Below are 23085 nucleotides of genomic sequence, written 5' to 3'. Positions count from 1 at the left end.
TTCCAAAAATCCTTTCCCCATTTACAAACATGGACAACTGATCCTTTTTCAGTCTTACATAAAGTGCCATGGAAGCATAGCCTCAAGACAAACCCTCATTTCTTCATCCAAAAAGACTACCACTTTTAAGCCCCGAAAAATTCTTGAGTTGTAATCAGTCCTCATCTTCACAGAATTGAAATCTGGTGGGAGAGACAGGTGTTAAATATGTACATAAACTCACAGGTAATTAAAATTGTGGTAATGCTTATAAAGAAAATAAATGGAGGTCATCAGAAAATAAAGGAAAGAATAAATAGCCAGGGAAGGCCTTTTTCAAGAACTGACGTACACGTATTTAAGGCATGAGCTGAACTTGTATGAATTAGCCAGGCAAGGAAACAAGGGAAAGAGAGAAAGAAAAGGTTGTGCAAAGGCCCTGGGGTAGGAAAGAGTGTGGCATGTTTGAAGAACTGAAAGAAGGCTTACTGTGGTTGGAATGAGGTGAGGTAGGAAGGGAGGAAGGTGAGGGTGCAGGAATGTCAGTGAAGGGGGAGTGATGGGCAGGCCATGTCTAACCCTGGACTTTGTAGGTCAAAGCAGTTCACATTTTATTCTCAGTGAAATGGGAAGCAGTTGAAAACTTTTATCAGAAGCTATGCTCGGAGTCACACACAATAATACACTTTGGCTGCTGTGTAAGAATGGATTGGAGGATGGTAAGTGTGAAAGTGGGGAAATCAGTTGGGGGCTAAGGTGGTAGTTCCAGGTGAGAGAGAAACTTGAGAGGTGGCTTGGATTATTCTAGTGGAAGTAGAGATGGAGAGAGGTGGAAGGATTTGAAGTGGATTTGATATTGGAATGGAAAGAATGACACCCAGGTTTCTGGCTTGAGCAGCTGGGTGGGTGACAGTGTCTTTTGCTGATGAGAAATTCTGAGAATGTAGCTGGTTTGGAGAAGAAGGGCAAGAGCTGAGTTTTGGATAAGTGAATTTATGAGGTACCAGTGAGACATCATGTGAAGATGATATGGACGTATGGCCCAGAGACTCTGAAGTGAGACCTGGGCTGCAGGTATATATATATGGTTGTGAGTTATTAATGTACATGCAGACAATAACTACAGCTATGGTATTTGAGGTCATCAGGGGGAGTGAATGTGGATCAGGGCTCTCATCCTTTTTTGAGGTTCCAGATGTCTTTGAAAAGCTGATAGATGCTATACTTCTTCCTTTAAAGTATTTTCATTCAAGTTTAAGGAATTTATAGACCCTCTGAAGCCCATCCACAACTCCTGTAAGGTCCATAGATGACCAATTAAAAAAAAAAAAAAGACCCAAGCAATAAGACTTGTATATAAAGAAAAACAGGCCCTGGATTGAGCCCTGGGGAGCAGCACCATTTAGAGGTGAGACAGAGGAAGTATCCCCAAGAGTCTGAGGTGGTGTAGACAAAGAGGGAAGAGAAATTCCAAAAGACTTATTGAAACTGAGAGAAAAGTCTTTCAAGAATGGGAGATAGGGCTTCCTTGGTGGTGCAGTGGTTGAGAGTCCGCCTGCCGATGCAGGGGACACGGGTTCGTGCCCCGGTCTGGGAAGATCCCACATGCCGTGGAGCGGCTGGGCCCGTGAACCATGGCCACTGAGCCTGCGCGTCCAGAGCCTGTGCTCCGCAACGGGAGAGGTCACAACAGTGAGAGGCCCGAGTACGGCAAAAAAAAAAAAAAAAAAAAGAATGGGAGGTAAGTATTGCTGAGAGGCCTGAGAGATAAAGACTGAGAAGTGTCCACTGAGGTTGGCAACAGCAGTGACCTTTGGGAGGCCCAGGACTGTACTTATGAAGGGTTAGAGCTCTCGGAAGGAGGCATTGTCTGCTCCTCTGCAAAAACTGGAGTGAGGGGGAGATACTGGATGCAGAGGTGGGTTGATGTGTAGATTTGCAGGTGTTCCCTCTTGATGGCCTGCGTTTTTTTCAGTGAACTAGAAGGTAAGGTGACAGTGAGAGAGGAAGACAATTGAGAACAAGGATGGAAAGTGAAGTTAGAGCTTACTAAGACGTCTGTTACCTATTTGGGGTTGTGATCAGGGGCTGGGTCTTAAAGAGTGAGTAGGATCAGATGAGGGAAGGGCTGGGCTCAGTACGAACAGAAGTCTGGGCACAGAATCATCGTGGGCCAAGAGCCAGCCAGGCTTCCAGAACTTCTCAAGGCTTTCTCCACTCCCTTTCTCTTCATCCTGGGCTTCTCTTTTTCTGGCTTGTCTTTCCCCTCAGCCTATAAACATGCTCAAGCTTTACCCAGTGACTCAGCAACTCCTCTCATCAGTGTCCAAATTCTCTTCTTTCCATACCCAAAACATCTGTAACAGGAAACTTTTTGAAATCTTCAATTGCTCTTGTTCTTCCTATAGTTTTCCCTTGCTTGGTTGCGTGTTGCCTTATTTTGGGGATGTTGGCTGCTTTTTGAAGTCTGGAGCTCTACATGGTCTTTTAAAAGCCTGAGTGCATTGATAAGTTCATGCTGGGTTCCTTGGAGATACAAGCAACAGTCAGAAGCTGGGGGAACCCCTGCATGATTTTAGATAGGTATGTGTTTTAGACAGTTCACTCTGGAGGCTGTGTGGAGGATGAATTTGTCTGAGGGAGACTGTTAGGAGGCTGCTGTAATAGTTCAGGCTGGAGAGGATGGCTGGAACTTTTGCCAGTGGGAATGGAGGTAGAGATTTGAGTGTTACTGAGGGGAAATAGAAATGACTGGATGATTGGATAACACAAGAGGCTGAATCTAGAATGACTCACACTCATTCCCAACTTTCTAATTCTGATGGCTGTGGATGGTGGTGCCAACAGCTGAGGGAGGAGCTGCTATGAAGGCAGAGGATGAGTTCGGTTTTGGGCAAGCTGAGTTCGGGGCACCCCTGTGATATCTAGATAGAGCTGCCTGGTAGGCAGTTGGATATTTGGGTCTAACTTTTGTGGAAGAGGTCTGGGCTGGTGATCATTGATTTGGTAATTGAAACTGTGAGGGTGGAGGTGATTTCCTAAGACTGGAATGAGACGAGCTGTGGCCTTGCAGTGGAGTCTCCCATATAAGGTGCAGACTCACAGTTGGTTGTAAAACAGGATGTTACGGGGCAGGGCACAACTTTAAAAAAAAATGACATAGCCATAGTACGTGACAAAAACTACTGAGAACCAACTAGGTCCAAGATGGCAGAAGATTCGACTTCCAGTAGACCTTGAGCCTCATTATACGCTCATTGTAATACATTAGCATGCTAAATGACACACCCACAGGCCCATGACAGTTTTGAGGCCAACCATAAAAGGTCAAAAAGTGCAATTCTTGGAAATCCCCACCCCTTCCCCAAAACAGTTGGAATAATCCTCCCACTCATTAGCTTATGAAATTATCCATGCCATATTTCAAGGCCTCTTGCTTCTTGCCTTCCGAGATGGCCCACACTCTGTCTGTGGAGTGCGTTTCTCTCTAAATAAATCTGATTTTTACCTATCACATCGTCTCCGAATTCTTTCACAATGAAGAAAGAACCTTAAATTCACGGGCAACAATGGCACTTAAGGCGCCACCCAAGGAGGCACAGGCTTTATTTACTGAGATGTGAGAACTGGAAGAGTTCTCACATCTTCTGGAAACCAAGAGAGTATTGAGATTCCAGAGGTGGGAGTCGTCTGAGCTGTCAAAAGTAGCAGAGAGATTCAGAAAGATAAGGGTCTGCAGGATGCCTGCTAGATTTGGGAAAATGAAGGTCACGGTTTACTCTGCCCTAACAGGGTTAGGAAAGGTGCTGGGGGGGGCGGGGGGAGAAGAGGGGAAGCTTGAGTGCCTAGTGCTGAGAAGTGAGGAAGTGGAGTCAGCAGGACAGACCACCGTTTAAGAGGTCTGCATGAGAGGAAGAGAAGCGCTTGGAAGCTAACTGGAGAGGGCCCTTGGAGAGGAGGGTGGGCACGATAGTTTTGTTTTTAGAACCTAAGCTTGTTTAAAGGCTGAGGGAAAACAGCGACGAGCCAAGGAGCCCAGAGAGGTGAGGAAGGAGGCTTTAAGGGCTCCACGCCGCCAAGACAGCTTCTTAGAGTTTGCCCAACGCTTCCACGCTCCTTATCTCATTTAATCATTTGAGGGGGGAAACAAACGGTGAGACTGAGCCCAGGAATCGGGGAGAGAGCTGTAGATCCATCTCGGTCCAGGGCTTAGTCCATGCCACGTGGTACCAGGAAGTGTGCGGAAACCGTCCAGCTCCACGCAACCTACGGGCCAGGAGCAGCGTGTTCCTGGCTCCCGGTGAGGTGACATCGGTGCCGCGGACTTGGGGATGTGTGCTGCCCCCAGATGAGGTGTCAATACGTGTCGCGGACCAAGGGTAGCAGCCCCCCGCCTAGTGTTTTTATGTGCTATGAACCGGAGGATGAACGCTCCCTGCCCTCGGCAAAGTATGCCCAAGTGCGGTGCACCAGAGGTCGTTGAGCCTCCTCCTTTCTTATGCTCCAGCAGCTGGGAGTTCTGTTAGCGGTAAGGTGAATGACAGTAACAGTGATAGCCGGGCCTCAAGGGCGCGGGCAAGGTAGTCTCACGGCCGACAGATGGCGGGAGCCCGAGGAGGCAGGTGGCTGAGCGCGCTCCTCGCGCGAGTCACCGAAGGGACGTCGCGAAAACCAAACTCGCGATTTGTTCATCCGGCCGGGGCCCTTCTCCGAGATAAATCTTCTGCGAGGGAAGTATTTAGTTTGCATCCAGTGCTGTCGGAAGAAACTCCTTACCGCTGGAGGCGGTGTAGTGGGTGCGTGGGAGCTTTCTCCTGGGTACGTCTTCCAGTCCTCAGCCCAAGGCCGGGCAAGCCAAGCAGGTTGTTAAATGCAATTTATAGTTTTTGGTTTGTTTTTGGAGGGGGGAGTCTGCTGTTAAGGAATGAAAGTTACCTGGATTGCGAGCCAGGATCTGACCTCCTCTCCATCATTCTAGTACAAGCTACCTCTGTGACCTTGACTCTGCGCAAGTTAAGCTAGGCCCTTCACTGCGACTCAGTTTCCCTGTTCATAAAATGGGGATTTGGACTATGATCTGGTCTGCACGGCCAGGATAGCAAATTCCACCTCCTCCCGCCAAAAAAATGCATTCCTCCGTTAGAAACACCCCCTCCCGAACAGCCGGCTCCTCTGTAGTGCCCTCCCTCACCCTTTCTTTTCTCCTCCCTGCCTGGGGGGACGGGACCAAACGGGAGGAGGTGGGCGGGGCCGCCCATCGCCCCGCCCACCAGGCCCCGCCCCCTCCCCTCCCGACTTCCCCTCTGTGCCCCTCCGCTTCGGCGCTGGATGAGGCAATCACGTGACCTCACATCCGGCTCGGGAGTCCCGAGCTCGCCGCGCGCGCTCCCCTGCAGCCACCCGGCTCTCCCCGCAGCGTGATCCAGGCGCCACCGCGGAGGGGAGGGGGGGTTCGCTACGTCGCTGGCGGCGGGAGGCCGTTTCGGAGTGCAGAACGCCCCCCTCCCCTGCCTATCTCCCCCTGCTGCCCGCCCTTGTTCTCGCCCAGCTCCGGCTACACGCCGCCGCCGCGGGCGCCGAGGAGGAGAGAGCGGACGCCCCTGCGCCCGGCTCGGCCCGGGCCCCGCCGCGGCGCCTCCCTCCCCTCACCCCGAGCCGCAGCGTGCGGCGGCGGCGGCGCCTCGAGCTCGAGCGACCCGCGGCCGCCAGCGCCGGCCGAGGGCGATGGGGCTGGGCTGAGGCGAGGCGGCGACGGCGGCGACAGCGGTGGGCCCCGGCCCTGCGCGGCCCCTCGGCTGCTTCGGCCGGGAGGCCGCCGAGGAGACGGCGCGGCGGTGCCGGGTGAGTGGCCCCAGCTTCCCCGAGGCGTCGGAGGGCTGGGTGAGCAGGGCGTGGAGCCGGTGGGAGGTTGGAGGAGGTGAATGGTATTGTCGGGGGTGGCGGGTACCAGGTGAGCTCGTGGTCGGCCTCCTCGAGCCGGAATTGGGCATCACTTCTCGGGGAAGGTGTGTGTGGGCTGGGGAGAGGAGCGTTAAGACTGCGGAATGTCTGTCTGGGACAGGTGAGGCGCGGAGGAGGGCACCACGTTGTGGGTGTGAAGACCTGGTTGGGACACGCCGCTTGGGGGGAAGGCGAGTGTGTTGGGTTTGGGAGTGAGATGGTGGTCCAGCCCTTTCAGAAAGTCCGGGAGATGGTGAGATCGAAGGTAGGGGTATTGGCAGGGCGCTTGATGGGTTTGTGCGGGTGCTGACTGAGGAATCTTCATTTCGACCTTAGCCACGGAGTAGTGGAGCTCCTGGCCAGTCACCGCATAAAGCTAAGTGAGGCCCAGAGAGGAAAAGTGACTTATGACTTGCTTAAGGCCTCTCACTTTGACTCTAGAAAAACCCAGGGCCCTTTCTCCAATACCTCCATGGGCTCTCTCTTTAGAGCCTTTCCTTCTCCCCACATCATTCGCAAAGTTAGGTTCTGGTGGATATGTGACCTCTTTTTTTTTTTTTTGCGGGGGGAGGGGGAGCAGAGGGCATCTGACTGGGGATTGACAGTAGTAATGCAGAGCTTCCCAGTTTGGAAAGCTTTTGTGACAGGTGTTTATCATTTCCTCTTCCCACAGATCTGACAGAAACATCCTTGGATCTTGGTGTCTGGACATAGGAGGTATGAATCACTCAGATAATTAACTACTTTTTCATCAGTGTTTTAGAGCTATATTTAGTGGTTACATTAGTGCAAAATGAATGGGTATGGAGTTGTAAACCTAGAAACAGAAACCTATGTTTCCTACACGATTCCAAACGAAATGAGTAGAACGTTTATGTATGTAATGACTATTTTAGATCTATGAATCAGGAAGTTAGAATTTTTTAAAAAACTAAGAAATGCAGGGACGTTTAAGATTATTGCAGAATGAACACTTTTCTAAAGACTTTGTGGCTAAAGTGAAGGTGTTCTGATTTGATTGTCTTTTGAAGGGCAATTACTTAGTTAAAAATGCTCTACCGGGCTTCCCTGGTGGCACAGTGGTTGAGAGTCCGCCTGCCGAAGCAGGGGACACGGGTTCGTGCCCCGGTCCGGGAGGATCCCACATGCCGCGAAGCGGCTGGGCCCGTGAGCCATGGCCGCTGAGCCTGGGCGTCCGGAGCCTGTGCTCCGCAACGGGAGAGGCCACAACAGTGAGAGGTCCACGTACCGCAAAAAAAAATTAAAAAATGCTCTACCTTTGCTTAGAATTCAGCCTTTTAGTACCAGGGCACATTTATTAATTTTGTTTCACTGGAATATATGTGGTATTCTTTTCTTAGGAGGATTGTTGCTTTGCTGAATAGGCTACAGTTGCCAAAATAAATGGATGCAGGCGTCCCATTCTGGTTTAGCGACCCTTTTTAAAGGCAAGTCAGTTCCTGGAAGTTGCTTGAAATAGTAAGCCTATTATTAATAATTGTTATGAAAGTTTATTTTTGCTGCTATCCTTGTTTTTGTATTATCCACCATTAGAGCAGATGAGGGTGAGACGCCTAAGTGAGATTTTTGAACATTATTAGAACAGCAAAGCCTATTTTTGGTCAGGGGATTGGATAGGAAGAATGTTGACATTGGTTGGTTGCATTACTTCCTAAGTAGTACAATTATAAAAAAATAAAAATATTAACTAGCAATTTACTTTGAAAATAAAGTTGACAGGCTTCACTTTGACTCTGTGTTCAAATTATGTAGTAAGAGGGCAGAGTTCTTCATCCAGGCTGACCAGAAAGCTTTATTTGGGGTAGCTTTGGTTGTTAAAGTTTTAATTTACAACTGATTTGAGATAAATAGGATAAATTCCTATATAGATAGGAAAATAGTTTCACAGTAGTTAAAACAAAACTCTATAACCTGAATGTCTAAACAGTATTTTCTGATGAGTTTTCTACTTTGTTCTGCTTATTAGTTATTAGAGCTAAAATCCTTCTGTTGGTTTAGTTAGCCCTAAATAGTTATTTCATTTAGGTAACATCAGTTTCCCATCTGTTATGTTTCAAGTATGCATTCTTATGTGGATAATACTGTGTGTTTGCAGCTACAGAATATTGTAGTAGAAGAAGCATGGGGCCTCCCTGGTGGCGCAGTGGTTGGGAGTCCGCCTGCCGATGCAGGGGATACGGGTTCGTGCCCCGGTCTGGGAGGATCCCATATGCCGCGGAGCGGCTGGGCCCGTGAGCCATGGTCGCTGGGCCTGCGCGTCCGGAGCCTGTGCTCCGTAGCGGGGGAGGCCACAGCAGTGAGAGGCCCGCATACCGCAAAAAGAAAAAAAAAAAAAAAGAAGCATGAACTTGGGAATCAGACCTGAGTTTGATCTGACTTTCTTAACTAGCTATTGACTTTGACCAATGCTGATAGTTATTGAGTAAGCTTACTGGATACTGTGCTTTGAATTAAACATGATGTGAATTGTCTCATTTAAACCCCATTTTACAGATGGGGAAACTGAGGTTCAGAGATGTTAAGTTGCTCAAAGTCACATGCAGCTAATCCGGTAAACCTAGAAATAGAAACCTCTATGTCACATACAGTAACAGAACTAGGATTCTGGCTGTGTTGAAAGTCCCTTATACTGTTGCTTAACTTCCCTGTTCTGCTTTTTCTTTCTTCTTCTTCTTTTTTTTTTTTTAATTAACAAAGGAGAATACTAGTACTTACATCAGAGAGTTTTGAGGATTAGCTGAGAGCATATGTAAAGAAAGGAGCCCTCTTCCTGGCACATAGTAAATATTCCTTTCCCCCTTCCACTCCATATACTGAATCAGGGCTGTGCTTGTTTAGCATGGTGGTTTTGTAACCACTGTGAATATAAGGTTTTAAATGTGAATATACTTTATTGCTAAAATGGATAGCAGTCCTAAGAAATGGTCAGTGATGAATGATAATGGGGCATGCTGTGGAGGTTTGTCTTTAGTTTTTGTGTTTTTTCCCACTGGTCTAGGTGATGGTGGAAATCGGAACTTCATGCTTGTGAATGACAATGAGGTGGTGGTTGTAGTTTCTAAAATCTTAGAAGACAGAAGTAGAATTTCAAAATGATATTGATTACTTGGTTCATCTAAAGCTGGCTTTTGTTCACTGGTATACTGGGTAACCTAAGCAGGGGACCTTGTGAACGGACCCTAAGTTGAATAGGAGTTAGCAGCTTAGCACTAACTGGACAACATTCTTCAAACAACTCACAGTGGTATGCTAAAGGAAGATAATCTAGTGTCTGACATCTACCTGATACATAACCAGAAGGTTTGTTCCAGTGATGGAATGTGTTCTGAATGTGCTCTGTAGCTCATCTGGTTAAATCTGGATCTAAGAGTTAGCTGATGGGATTTAGTCTTTGGTTTTAGAACATAGTTTTTCTGTGTGAAATGAAGCAAACTGGCCTGTTGGAGAGAGTAAATCTGTAGTCATCAAAACCGTATTCTAATTAACCCACTTAACTAGTCCAGGTAACAAGCAAGAAGCAAGGAAATGATCATTACAGTCTTACTTTAATGTTGTTGATCTTCATATTTTGAGAGTAGAGAAATGAGAGAGGATCAGGATTGGGCTACATATTTTAAGATTTAGGTTAGGGCTTCCCTGGTGGCGCAGTGGTTGAGAGTCCGCCTGCTGATGCAGGGGACACGGGTTCGTGCCCCGGTCCAGGAAGATCCCACATGCCACGGAGCGGCTGGGCCCGTGAGCCATGGCCGCTGAGCCTGCGCGTCGGGAGCCTGTGCTCCGCAACGGGAGAGGCCACAACAGTGAGAGGCCTGCGTACCGCAAAAAAAAAAAAAAAAAAAAAAGATTTAGGTGAAAGAGTAAAAGGTTCTAGGCTTATTTAATCTGGAGAAAAGTATGTATCAATTACAAGGTAGAATGTCCTGAAGTTAATGGTAACTAGTAATTATAAAAATTGAGTTAAAAACATTAAAAACATATTAGTAAGATTAAAAACAGAGGTAATGTGAAATGTTATGAATAAATGGTAACTGGAAAAAATGATCACTGTTATCATGGTGAGTTGAAAATGATTTTTTGGTCCTCAGTAAGAAGGGAGAAAAGTGGAATGAAGGAAAGGGAGAGCTGTTCAAATAATCAAATATCTGAGACAGAGGAAAGTTGAGGATGAGGATTGCTGAAGAGTTTCCATAGACCACCTCTCCAGAGAGGTATCCCAACACCAGACCTCGTAATATCTTAAACCCGCAGGCTTGTATTGGGGCCTTTGCTAGGTCTGAGATGGTAAAATATTAACTCAAGTAGCAAACTTTGAGACTGTCCAAATTAAAAAAGGACTTATGTACCTTATGTATGTGTCTCCCCAAGGGAAGGGTCCACATAGATTTATGAAAATGGAGCTTCCCAGAGGCATGTGTCTTTGAAGTTACAGGTGAAAATGAATCTTTTACCTTATCTATCACCAAAGGCCACTAACGCTAGTATGAGCTGAGAATGCAGGAAGAAAGTAGTACCCTGTGTTTGAAGTCTGTTTTTTTGTATGTAAGATGGGATGAATGAAGTGAGTTGTAATTAATCTCTATTTTTTTGTAATTAATCTCTTAATCAAAATTTCTCTCTTGTTGACTCTTTCACTTACTTGCTGTGGATCTTGCTTTATTTATTTATTTATTTATTTATTTATTTTTTTGCGGTACGCGGGCCTCTCACTGTTGTGGCCTCTCCCATTGCGGAGCACAGGCTCAGGACGTGCAGGCTCAGCGGCCATGGCTCACGGGCCCAGCCTCTCCGCGGCATGTGGGATCTTCCCGGACCGGGGCACGAACCCATGTCCCCTGCATCAGCAGGTGGACTCTCAACCACTGCGCCACCAGGGAAGCCCTGGATCTTGTTTTTAAATAACCCGTTGAGGGTATTCCCTGGAGGTCCAGTGGTTAGGACTCTGAGCTTCCACTGCCCGGGGCGTGGGTTTAATCCCTGCTTGGGGAACTAAGATCCCACAAGCAGCACAGCGTGGCCAAAAATATATATATATATATATATCCAATGGCACTCAGATACTAGTTAGATTAGAAGCATAATTTCCAGGAAAAGTGAGTGAACTGTAATGTAGAATTTCTTGATTACATGATGTGGAACACGCTGATATCTATATAATCTTTCTCAGAAATTATTAATAAAAGTTATTTATATCTGTTGTTGGGTGATGAGGTGAAAGACAGGTCTCCCTCAGTGATAGCAAGCTAGATTAATTGACTCCTATTTTTTTGTTTTTTTATTTTTTTCACAAAGGAATTTATGAGTTGGACATTGAAATAAGGAGGTATGAGATTGGAAAATAATAATGCTGAGTGGTTGTAGGTTATTTAGACTAGCCCCTTCTTTTTATAGAAAAGGAAACTGAGGTCTGGAGAGGTAAGTGACAGCATGTTGGTAAAGGAGAAGCTTTCTATTAGTTGGGTGTTCTTTCCACCCTTGTCTTTAGTTTGTACTCTGTAGTAATGGCACCTCTCAAAACTCAGTGTATGTTTTGTGGGTTTTTTTTTTTTTTTTTTTTTACTTATTGAGAACCAACTTTAAAGGATTGATTTTGATGACTTGACAGACTTCTGGTACATTTTTAGTTTATTTTAAAATAAGTCATGGAACAGCTCCCACATATGTGTCTAGCATGGCTTATTTACAGCATCCCTATTGCTCTATTTTTTCTATTTGTAAAGTAGGATGAAAAATATGTTAGTAACTTACTTTGATATATAAAAGACAGGTATTTTGGTTCCTAATTCTTGCTGATCTAAACAGCTGAGTAAAATGAACTCCCCTTTTATGTAGGGGCTTTGGGCCTACATTCTCATTTAAGGTAAAAATCCTGTGTAGTCAAAATTACCCATGAAAAAGTCATTTAGGAAGGCACCAGTTTGAAAACTGGTTAACTGACATATGGTGTTTCAATTCTCACAGCTAGTTTTTTCTTCAGCTGTTAGTATAGGTTACTTTTTTCTGGAATCATAATCGGTTATGTACTTTGGATTGACCAAGGAACACCAGATTTAGTCTCCGTTGCATGCTCACTCTGGGACAAGAATGTGAGGGCAAGCGTCCTGCCGCCATTATTTAGAGTATTTTTCTCTCTTGTTTTTCTTTTTTCTTGCAGCACAGATAGTTGAATTGTAATTAAATCCATATGTGATGTGATTCCACAGGGTGAATAATGGAGAAAGAAATTAGGTGTTGAGGAAAATCTGCTATTTCCCTAGGGTTATACTGGGTGTTTTATATCACACAAAACTAGCATAATTAAAGGGCTAAGTAATAAAGTTGGGATTATTGGGGCACTGTTGGTACTTTTTATAATTCTAGGTGGATATTCAGCTACTATCAGTGTTTCTTGTTTCTGTTTGTTTTGTTTTTGTTGTTTTGGCTGTGTTGTGTCTTTGTTGCTGCTCGCCGGCTTTCTCTAGTTGTGGCGAGTGGGGGCTACTCTTTGTTGTGGTGCGTGGGCTTCTCATTGCGGTGGCTTCTCTTGTTGTGGAGCACGGGCTCTAGGCGCACGGGCTTCAGTAGTTGTGGCACACGGGCTTAGTTGCTTCGTGACATGTGAGATCTTCCTGGACCAGGGCTCAAACCCGTGTCCCCTGCATTGGCAGGTGGATTCTTAACCACTGCGCCACCAGGGAAGCCCTTATATCAGTGTTTTTAAGAGTTAATGTCTCCTTACTGCTAGCAAGATTTGCTTTATTTAAAAACAACTCTGTAAGTTGTTAATGTTTTCCATGAAATTTAAAGTATTTGAACTTAAATATCACTCTGGGGATAGCACAGTAAGAAAACACCAGTCGTTAAAGAAATGTTATGGTGACTAAAGATTTAACAGTCATATGCCCTGGGAGAGGGCGTGTGTATTGGTTAAAATATGGCCTCAGAGCCATATACAAGTGATTTTGAATTCCAGCCTCATCACTTACTAGCTCTGTAGTCCCTTAACCCTATTTAGCTTCTTCATTGGCTGAATGGAGGTGATAAAACATAGAGAATTGTGAGGATAAGAGGCTCAGTAATTGGTAAATTACTATTATTTGTTAGTTTAATAACATTTAACATATTCAAAACAAGTCACATTCCTGTGTGTATCTGTGTGTCGTGAGAGAGTGTGTGTGTGGGTTGTGATTGAGGATTGCTTTTTCTCAACTGGAGCAGCAGGCAATAATGACATACTGTTTAATTCAGGCTTTTATAGCAAAAATACCATGATTTTGCATCTTTGGTAGTGACATCCTATAAACCTCAAGATGTTAATTTCATGGGTCTCTCATGTACATTTGATGTATGTTTTTTATTTTTATCTTGATGTCTCTGGGTGTGTTTGCAGTCTCTTTTTCCCCCATCCTCTGTGTTAATGTTACCTGTTGTCTCTCTCCCTGGCTGCATTACAAAATTTAAAAATATGTTTAGTTATGTTTATTTAATAGGATTTTATGTTCCCTTATTTTCATTTAGAAATTCTGGTTAGTGAAATGTGTCTACATCTTTTCTTTAAAAAGAAGTCTTGAGGGCTTCCCTGGTGGTGCAGTGGTTGAGAATCTGCCTGCTAATGCAGGGGACATGGGTTCGATCCCTGGTCTGGGAGGATTCCACATGCTGCGGAGGAACTAGGCCCGTGAGCCACAACTACTGAGCCTGCGCGTCTGGAGCCTCTGCTCTGCAACAAGAGAGGCCGCGATAGTGAGAGGCCCACGCACCGCGATGAAGAGTGGCCCCTGCTTGCCACAACTAGAGAAAGCCCTCGCACAGAAACGAAAACCCAACACAGCAAAAATAAATTAATAAACTCCTACCCCCAACATCTTTTAAAAAAAAAAAGAAATCTTGAAATTTTGTTTTACTTCTCTGGCCTTTGGATTGATTAAATGTAGTCACTGGTTCTTCGTAGACCAAATATTTTTTCCTTATTGTTTTCCCAAGCACCTGAGATGGAGTTCTTACTTACATGCTAATTATCATAATGTAATTCAGTTTACTAAGTGAAATGTAAAGTACTGCAGGCAAATAGCCTGAGTAGCACTTAATTACTTGAAAGACTAGTCTAGCAAATTGTTAGTTAAAATAGATTTTTATTCCATGGGTCCTATATAAAAATATACTTTTTATAGTTATCACCACTGTCTTAGAGTTAGTTGGTGAATAATTTTGAGCTAATCTACAGTTGTTTTCTGTTCAGTTTTTGGTGAGAAGAGTAGAAAAACTGCTTAATTTTGTCAGGCTCAAAAGCATCTTAATGTGTGTTTTCCCAAAATCCTTTCTAATCTCTGGTGCAGCCCATACATTTCCCCATGTTACTTTAAAAGTTGTGGCAATTACCAATTGTTGTAATGCATAAGAGTTGTGAGTTTTATAGGCAGTAAGGAAGGAGGCTGGGTCAGGGCCTCTTCGTTGAGCCCTAAGATTGTGTTGGCATATCTAACTATTGGATACTTTTTTAGTTCCTGTCTGTGCCCAGCACAGGGCTAGATGCTGGGTATATGTTGATGAGTGAGTTCTGCCTTCTTGGAGGTAAACAGTCTAGCAAGCGAACACAGAACTACTGCTTTGCACACCATTCACATTGTATTCTTCGGGAATGTGGCCCCTTGGCACGTCCTTGGGTCTCTTTCAGTTGAGAAAAGTTCAGAATCTCCATCACGTACAAGTTAATCCATATCTTTATCAAACAGGGTCTTTCATCATAATTTGATTCTGTTCCATCTTTTTTAGCTCCATTTCCAGCCATTCCCCAGAGGCCATCCTGTGCTCCAGCTAGTTCAAGTAACTTGTATTCCTGACATTTTCTGGGATTTCTCACCTTAGCACTTGTGCATATGGTAATTCCTCTACTTGGATTCCATCTCTCTCTTATTTCCCCTCTTTTTACTGCTTGTTTGCTTGATGAACTTCACACCCATCAGGTCTTAGATCAAGGGAGAGTTCTTCTCTGAAGACTGTTCTGTCCCTTGCCTGCCTCTGCCTCCCTCCCTGTGCCTCTCCGTGCTCCCAGTGCTCGCATGATACTTAATTTACTGCAGTGTGCAACTGCTTTGATATGTTTGCTTACTTGTCTAGCCTAGGTTTGGCTTCTTGAGGTTAGAAATTTAATCTTTGTAATCTCCAACATTTAGCACGTACTTGGCACGTGTAGACAATGACATTCTAACAAATGATTTTTTTATGAAATAGGAAGTAGTGATAGACCATACTGATTCTTTCTAGAATGCTAATTTAATATTTACAGATTTATTTTGAAATATTAAGGGTACTTGGGCAACATCTTGGTTTTCTCAATTAATTTGCCTTTTCCTAAATCAAACAATGCTCTAGGGTTGGATTTTAAGATATTACTTGGTTAGGATAGAGGCACTGTTTTAAGTTCATTGGTGAGACTTTCTGTCCATAATAATGAAAAACTGACCATCACTGGTCTCTAAAACAAATAAAACTTTTCAACCCCAAAATAATGGGTGATCCGTAGGATTGCCATAGCACCAGCTCCATCTGTCTCTGCCAGTAGTGCCTACTGCTGCTCCTGGGCAGCAGGGAGACTCAGTCAGGAGGACTCCCAGATTTTTATGGGCCAGCCTCTCTGAGTGGTAGAACTGTAATGCCCACTCCCTGTATCTCCTTCATGCTTAAAGAAAAAATATTTTGGGGACTTCCCTGGCTGTCCAGTGGTTAGGACTCCACGCTTCCACTGCAGGGGGTGCAGAGGTTCAACCCCTGGTCAGGGAGCTAAGATCCTGCATGCCTCATGGTGCAGCCCCCCAAAAATAAATAAATAAATAAATAAATTGTTGCCTAGAGATTCATCTTAGATTTGCCAGCTTTGAGAGGCTGTAACCCATTTATGTATTAACTTCTGAACAGAATAACTCTTGATGAACTGGACGAGGAAGTAGTTGATACTGGTGAGCATAGTCTTGTGGCGGTGGTTGTATAGGGTTAGGTGAGGTCACTAAGGGCCTGGGGAGAGGGTATTGGGAGAGTCAGGAAAGGGAAAGGGGCATAGGGATGAGACGTGGGAGCAGGGCAAAAACAAAATTTACTTTGTTGTGAAATTTTGCCCAGAAAAAGGAAAGATTTTACCCCTTCTTCACACTCACCTCCTGTCTTGCCCTGTCTGATTCAGTCAGCTGTGTTGCTGGTTGCTGGCCTGCTTCCCAACTTTAAGTCTGTTTTTAGTCTGTAAGCCCAATATTGTGAGACAAGTGCTGACTGCTCTGACACGTGTAGAGGAGGGACAGAGGTGGGCCAAGTCTGCTGCGGGGCGGAAGGGACAAGCAAAGCTTAGCAGAGAAGATAACTGACCAGGGGCTGGAAGGACCAGCAGGAGCTCTTCAGCCAGCCTAAGTTAGGGAGTGGCATTCTTAGCAGAAGGAATGATGTATATAAAAGAATGGAATCAGGAATCAGTAGGGCTCTTTGAGGAACTGCAAGTTGTGTTCTGTATAGCTGGGAAGTAAGGTTTGTAGGAGGTGAATAATAACCAGTGATGAATGGAAGGTGGTGTTGACAACTAGGCAGGGCCAGGTTCTGAAGGATTTTATGTGTCTCCCAATTAGTTGTGACTTTGTCCTTGGAGCCCAATTGGGTCTCTCTTTTGCCCCAGTTTCCCATGGTAGGCAAACACATAATAGTATTGTGTGTTGTAAGACTTTCCAAAGTCTTGCTGGTAAGAGGGCTACTTAACTTTGTTTAATGCAGTACTTTTCTTCAATTTATATGAGCAGTCAGTGCCTTTAAATTTTTTTTATTTTGGAGGGGCTTGTACCAGTTGGGAAATGCTGCTGCAGACAATAGGAAGCTCTTGAAATTTTAAGCAGAGAGAAACGATCACATCAGGTTCATATACTGACTAGAATGAGGGAGACTGGAGAGGGGATCGGGACCCAAGGTGAGGCATGCCAGTGCAGATAGGGTGGGGTGAGGTGGGCTTGAGAAAGGTAGGAATGATAAGACTTAGTGCCCAGATGGATGTAGAAGGTGTGGGATAGGAAGGAGTCTAGGATGACTTCCAATTTCCTGGCATGGCTTTTTAGGCAAGTCCTATTCGTTAAAGGAGTAGAGGGAATTGGTAGTGGCAGCAGCAGGTGGGAGGGCAGGTTTTTGGAAGAAAGTTGAAACAAGCCATTTGAATTTAGCTGTCTGCAAACATGGACCGTAGATGTTTGAATCCGTGCGTCTGGATCTCCTGAGAGAGCAGTGCTGACAATACTGATTGGTTGTTGCCACTGTAGATGGGCCAGTGGTGCCACCCTTTGCCCATGATATTGTTACAGAGAGAGAAGCATGGAGGAATTAATAGTTAAGAAGTAGTCAGAGGGGGGCTTCCCTGGTGGCGCAGCGGTTGAGAGTCCGCCTGCCGATGCAGGGGACACGGGGTCGTGCCCGGGTCCGGGAGGATCCCACATGCCGCGGAGCGGCTGGGCCCGTGAGCCATGGCCGCTGAGCCTGCGCGTCCGGAGCCTGTGCTCCGCAGCGGGAGAGGCCACAGCAGTGAGAGGCCCGCGTACCACAAAAAAAAAAAAAAAAAAAAAGAAGTAGTCAGAGGAAGTAGAGGCTTGGTAACCTGGCTACCTGCCTCAACACCCAGGCTAGTGTAATATGAAGTAGAATTCAGCAACATTGTGAGAGGTAAAAAGGTCATTCGTGGGCTGTCTTAGGAACCTACGCTGTTTACCGTATGAAAGCGTGTATTTCAAGTACATGCTGCTCTCAAATGAATTTTTGGAAAATGAATGGTGCTGTCTACATTAATTTGTTGGTAAGGCTTTTCGATATAAAGTCACCCCGTGCTTGGCTTTCTAGGGAAAGTGAAAAATGCTAATCTTAGTTAAGTGAAGATTATTATTTTTTCCTGTTTTTAAGACAGTATTGATTGAAAACTGGTAAATCGATAATATTTTGTAAACTAAAAATCACTTTACAAATATCAGTCACTATTATTACGGTTGACATAGTACCCAAATACATTGATTTTTTTTTTAATCCTGAATAGTGGATTATAGAATGACCATAGGAAATGAGGAAGTTTAGATTTCTGTGATGGTTGTACCATGAGTAAGGCCGTTATCCTCTTCAATAGCAATTTAAAGTTCTGTATTATTGAAATATTTGCTGAATGAAGATTTTAGGGCCTTTTATACTTCCTTTCTATGCTGGATCAGCATGAGTAGGTTTAAAATTGGGGGAAAAGGAGTCAAGTGGAAAAAAATTCACGTAATTGAAAAAAGCTGATCCAAGTGCCTATCAGTTGTAGTTGGAAATTTGCAGGATTGTACTTTTTGTACAGAATGGTTGCCTGGTGATTTTGTGCTTCTTTGAGGTTGAGCCTTTATAATGTGTGGAAAAATGAAATGTGAACCGTACTGTAGTATAGATCATGAGTAAAACTAATTTTGTTTTCTTGTAAGCATAATACAATAATCCTGAAGTGACATATGCTGAGTTAGTGAAGAAAAATTATTTTGGAGTTTGTTGTTATAAGAAAAATGAACATATCTGTAGTCTATGTGTGACTCCTTAACATACTGAAGATTTAGAAGTATAATTCTCCGGAAAGTTCTTCTGTTCTTCCCTCTTTTTTTTTTTTCCTTCTCTACCTTTCCCTATCCCCCCACCCCTTCTGATCCTAGTTCTTCCTTTCCACTCTGCTGCTCTATTTTGATACTTTTCTGTGAAAATGATTACTTTTTGTTTCAATATGCAACTACAGTGTAATCTTTTTGAATATTTTTAATAATCAATTTAAACTCAGCATTGTACTGCCAATAATGCACTTTACTCAACTGAAATGGCAGTGCCATAAACAGTTGACACCAGCTTTGAGTGTGTGCATGCATTGATCACTGCATCACCATGGTTACCTGTCAACTGCAGCAGTAAGGTTTCATCTATAAGTTACATCCCAATTTTAACTACGCTAAAATGTGGAAAATACGAGTCTTAGAATTAATGAATGTTTAGATTTCAAAGACTATCTTTTAAATGGCTGATTGAAATGTCAAACAAGTTATTAGGGATTGGATTAATAGCATTACATTTTAGAAGAAATAGTCACTAATTTGCATTAAAATGGAAGAAACATTCATGTATATATTGCTTAACAAAAACCCTTACCTTACCTCTGAAAAGTGTAACTTTTTTTTAGTTGAAGTATAGTTGATGTACAATATTATATGTTACAGATGTACAATATGGTGATTCAATATAGTGATTATACTTCATTTATAGTTATTTTAAAATATTGGCTATATTCCCCATGTTATACAATATACCCTTGCAACTTACTTTATACGTAATAATTTGTACCTCTTAATCCCTTACCCCTAAAAGTGTAACTTTTAGTTTGGGGACTTAGGCACAAACAATTTGGTTTATTTATACAGTTGTTATTAGACCTGTTTTAATAAATGAATGAATGAATGAATGAATGAATGAATAAATAAATAAATAAATAAGGCTGCGTTGGGTCTTAGTTGCAGCACGCGGGATCTTTGTTGCGGTGCACGGGCTTTTCGTTGTGGCACGTGGGCTCCAGAGCACACGGGCTCAGTAGTTGTGGCACATGGGCTCTCTAGTTGTGGCTCGTGGGCTTAGTTGCCCTGCGGCATGTGGGATCTTAGTTCCTTGACCAGGGATCGAAACCCGTGTCCCCTGCATTGGAAGGTGGATTCTTAACCACTGGGCCCTGTTATTAGAACTCTTGATTTGTCAATTGCTATTGTATTAAATGCCCATGGCACACAATTTCTTTTGTGCGTGTTTTAAAATACTCTCATTTGTTTCATCTAGGCTTGTTTGTTTGTAGGTACCCACTTTCACCCCTAAAGAGAAAGAAAAAGCACAAAACTTTTATAGTCTATTTCGTAAGTCTAACAATGCAGAGAGGAATTTGAAGAAACTGTTAGTGGTAACATACATGTATAGGGACATGTGACATGGATTTCTAATTGGGATTGTTGGATCAAAGTATGTAGGAGGTTTAAATTTTTGTATACTGTCAGTTGGTTTTCCAAAAAGCTAGTACAGGTGCACTCTTAACAGCAGTGTATAAAGGTGCTCTTTTTTTGTGTGTGTGCCAATTTAATAGGCAAATAATGCTTTATCACGTAATTTCATACTTTACCTCATCTTGTTTTCTAATAGGATCATGTGCTCTTTAATTGTTACTGTTTTCCCCCTCCCTGGTTCTACAGCATTGTAAGATCCCTAAATTCTAGTTTCAGACGATTGTGAATTTGGCAGTAATCTTTATAAAGGGAATAATATACCTGCCTTTCCCTCCCATTATCATATGTTTTATGTTTATTGTCATGTCTTATTTTTCCATTGAGACACATGAAATAGAAGTTCTATTATAGGCAACTCCTACTTTTATTAGTATTTCCATTGGTACTAAAAAAACTATATAAAATTTCTTACCTTTAATCATTCTTGATCAGTGATTGCCTTGCTAAGGCTTGTGAAAACTGTCAGCCTCTTTTCTTACCAATGTTGGAACGTCACCTAGTGGTGAAAGAGTGCAAGAGAAGGCTGTATACACAGGCGATACTTGTGTAGCTCAGAAACTTTCATGGTTGGAATAAATCATGAGTTATTGGGTTGGCCAAAAAGTTCGTACGGGTTTTCCGTAAAATGTTGCAGAAAAACCCAAACAAACTTCGGCCGACCCAATATTACAACCGTCTCATTTTAGTGGAGAAGTTGAAACCAAGATGGGTGAAGGAACTTGCAAAATAGTTCATGTTGAATTAATTGACATTTAAGAACAAGTTGAAGCTGATTCTTGAGTTGTGTACTCTTTTCATTTGTTTTTGTTTCTTTTTGTATTTTGGGATAAAGTTTTATATCTCCTACTGTTCCTAATATAGTAGTGAACATGTCATATATGCTCACTTAATACTTATAGTTGAATTAGTTTGATAAAATAATTTAGAATTTGCCGTTGCTTTTGCTGTATCACTGGCTAGTACTTTTCCTCAGTGGAGCCAAAATATGGAGGAGACAGAAAAATAAAAATAGCTAACTGTAGCTTTCTTGAAATATGCTTGTTAAAGGAGCCTTCAAAATGGCTACTTTACCTTGTCTGGGGTAAAATAACAATAAGAGTACATCCAGGCAAAGAGAGTAGAATGGTCTGATAGAGACCATCTGGAGGGTCCTACAAGTTCAGGCCCACAGTTGGCCATGTGTGGTAGAATTAGAATTCTGTACATAGGCTCAGTCTTCTTTCTTTCCTTTCTTTCTTTAACTATTTAAAAATATTATTGCACATAGATGGTGAAAGCATTCAAAGAGCACGGAAGTCTCCCTCATTCCCATCCTGACACACTGTTACCCCTGATAGTTACATCACCAATTTACAGATATATTCATTCTTTGGTTGTCTTAGGGGTGGGTGCCAGTTTTCTTTTGAGGCCTTTTTGGTTCTGCCAGTTTTGAATATTCACTCTTTCGGACTGGTCTTATCATAGTGAGCCTTTCTACTGCTTTCAGTTGTCTGCTGTAGCATTTTCCATAATAGATGGTAAGATTTTGAAATCAATCTAGCAGTTATAATACTTTCATAACTTTCAGCCCTTGAGTATGGAGTTTTAGAAAGTCACATACATGAGGAAGGTTTAAGGGGAAGTATAAAAGTTTTAAGATCAAAGTAACTTGAATAAATGAAAAAAAATCTCTCATTCATATTAAGTAGACAAACTTAATTATGCAAACTTAATTATGCTGTATATAAATTATATATTTTACTCATTTCCTTTTTTTAATAATGAGAATAAAGCATAGATACCATTTGTCAGTCCAAAGGTACCTTCTCCCAGTTTTTACTGATTAAATACTATACAATTGACTGTAATACTCAAAGCCATTATTTTGTCTAATGATAGTCTTACCACGTGGGGTTTCTCTGAATAAATGGGTTGATTTCTTTCTTTAAATAGTGTATATAATAAAAGTGATAAAAATGTATGCACGTATGTTATAGTGCAGGTTAAGTTATGACTCGTAATGTTCTTGAATTGACCCTAAGACAGAAAATTGCATTATCTTTCCTAATTATAACTTATTTTGTTACAGCTATCACATTGTTTTATAACTTACAAAAAAAATAATTATACAAAGACTGCCTTTTACAAATGTAAATACAGTTTTAGTTTGGTGTATATTGGATACAATGGTCTTCCTTAAGCCTAAACACAGAAACAAAAGCATGTATTATAAGAGAAAGTTCAAGATGGGAAGTGATAAAATGGGTATTGAGTAGAGCTTTGTTAAGATTTAGCTGGTATCCTCGTAAAATTTCCATGTATTCATTAAATTATATTATGTCATTCTTATTGTTAGGAGCTGACTTGAAGTGTTAAGTTTTGCCCTCATAAAGTTGTCACAATTTGGTTACTGTTGTTGGGAGATTGAGATTTTGTCATTCTTTTTACACAAATATTTGTGTAGATACTAAAATTAAGCTTGGACAGTGAGTAGAGTTAGGATTTTATATTAATAGGGCATGTTTCAGTTGTAAAGGTAGAACTGCTTTTGAATTGCAGAAGGTCATCTTAATTGCTGTAGATGCTACAAATTTGACAATGAAATAATATTGATTGAAATATTGATGAACTAATACAGAATGCTGGCTTTGCTGTTTATACTTCAGAATCTTTAAAACACCCTTTGCTTTGTGGTTCTGAAAGGTGTGTTTATCAAATCTTTATTTAACATGTATAGGTATGTTTAATTCTCAGGAAAAAAACCTAGAACTACAAAATAAAGTGGGATGATTCATTTTGTTTTTCAACAATACAAGGTGGCCCAAAATTTTTAGTGTAGTTTTAATTTTTAAAACTTAAGAAGTACATGTTCCAAACTTATAAAAAATATCATTTGAGAATTTTTAATACTTATTTAGTTTTGCAAATATTGAATAGTACATTTTAAATTTTATTTATTTGTTTGTTTTTGTGGTACACGGGCTTCTCACTTTTGTGGCCTCTGCCGTTGCGGAGCACAGGCTCTGGACACGCAGGCCCAGCGGCCATGGCTCACGGGCCTAGCCGCTCCACGTCATGTGGGATCTTCCCGGACCGGGGCACGAACTCGTGTCCCCTGCATCGGCAGGCG

At 42.8% G+C, this 23085-nt stretch overlaps 1 protein-coding gene across 3 annotated transcripts in view; it reads left to right on the top strand.

The window, feature by feature from the left end:
- The first annotated feature begins 5741 nt into the window (after window positions 1-5741).
- Window positions 5742-23085, top strand: part of ATP13A3 (ATPase 13A3) — an 81754-nt gene continuing 64410 nt past the window's right edge. The window contains exons 1-2 of one of the 3 annotated variants that reach the window (XM_081236076.1): window positions 5742-5820; window positions 6593-6636. The gene's annotated coding sequence lies outside the window, so the exon portion shown is untranslated. The remainder of the gene's footprint in view (window positions 5821-6592; window positions 6637-23085) is intronic. The other 2 variants (XM_081236074.1, XM_081236075.1) reach the window with 2 other exon arrangements.

This window comes from Mesoplodon bidens (assembly GCF_964165515.1).
Source record: "Mesoplodon bidens genome assembly, chromosome: 5".
Classification (NCBI taxonomy): domain Eukaryota; kingdom Metazoa; phylum Chordata; class Mammalia; order Artiodactyla; family Ziphiidae; genus Mesoplodon; species Mesoplodon bidens.
Note: the sequence above shows the minus strand (reverse complement) of the source record. Positions and strands in the feature narration are given on the sequence as shown.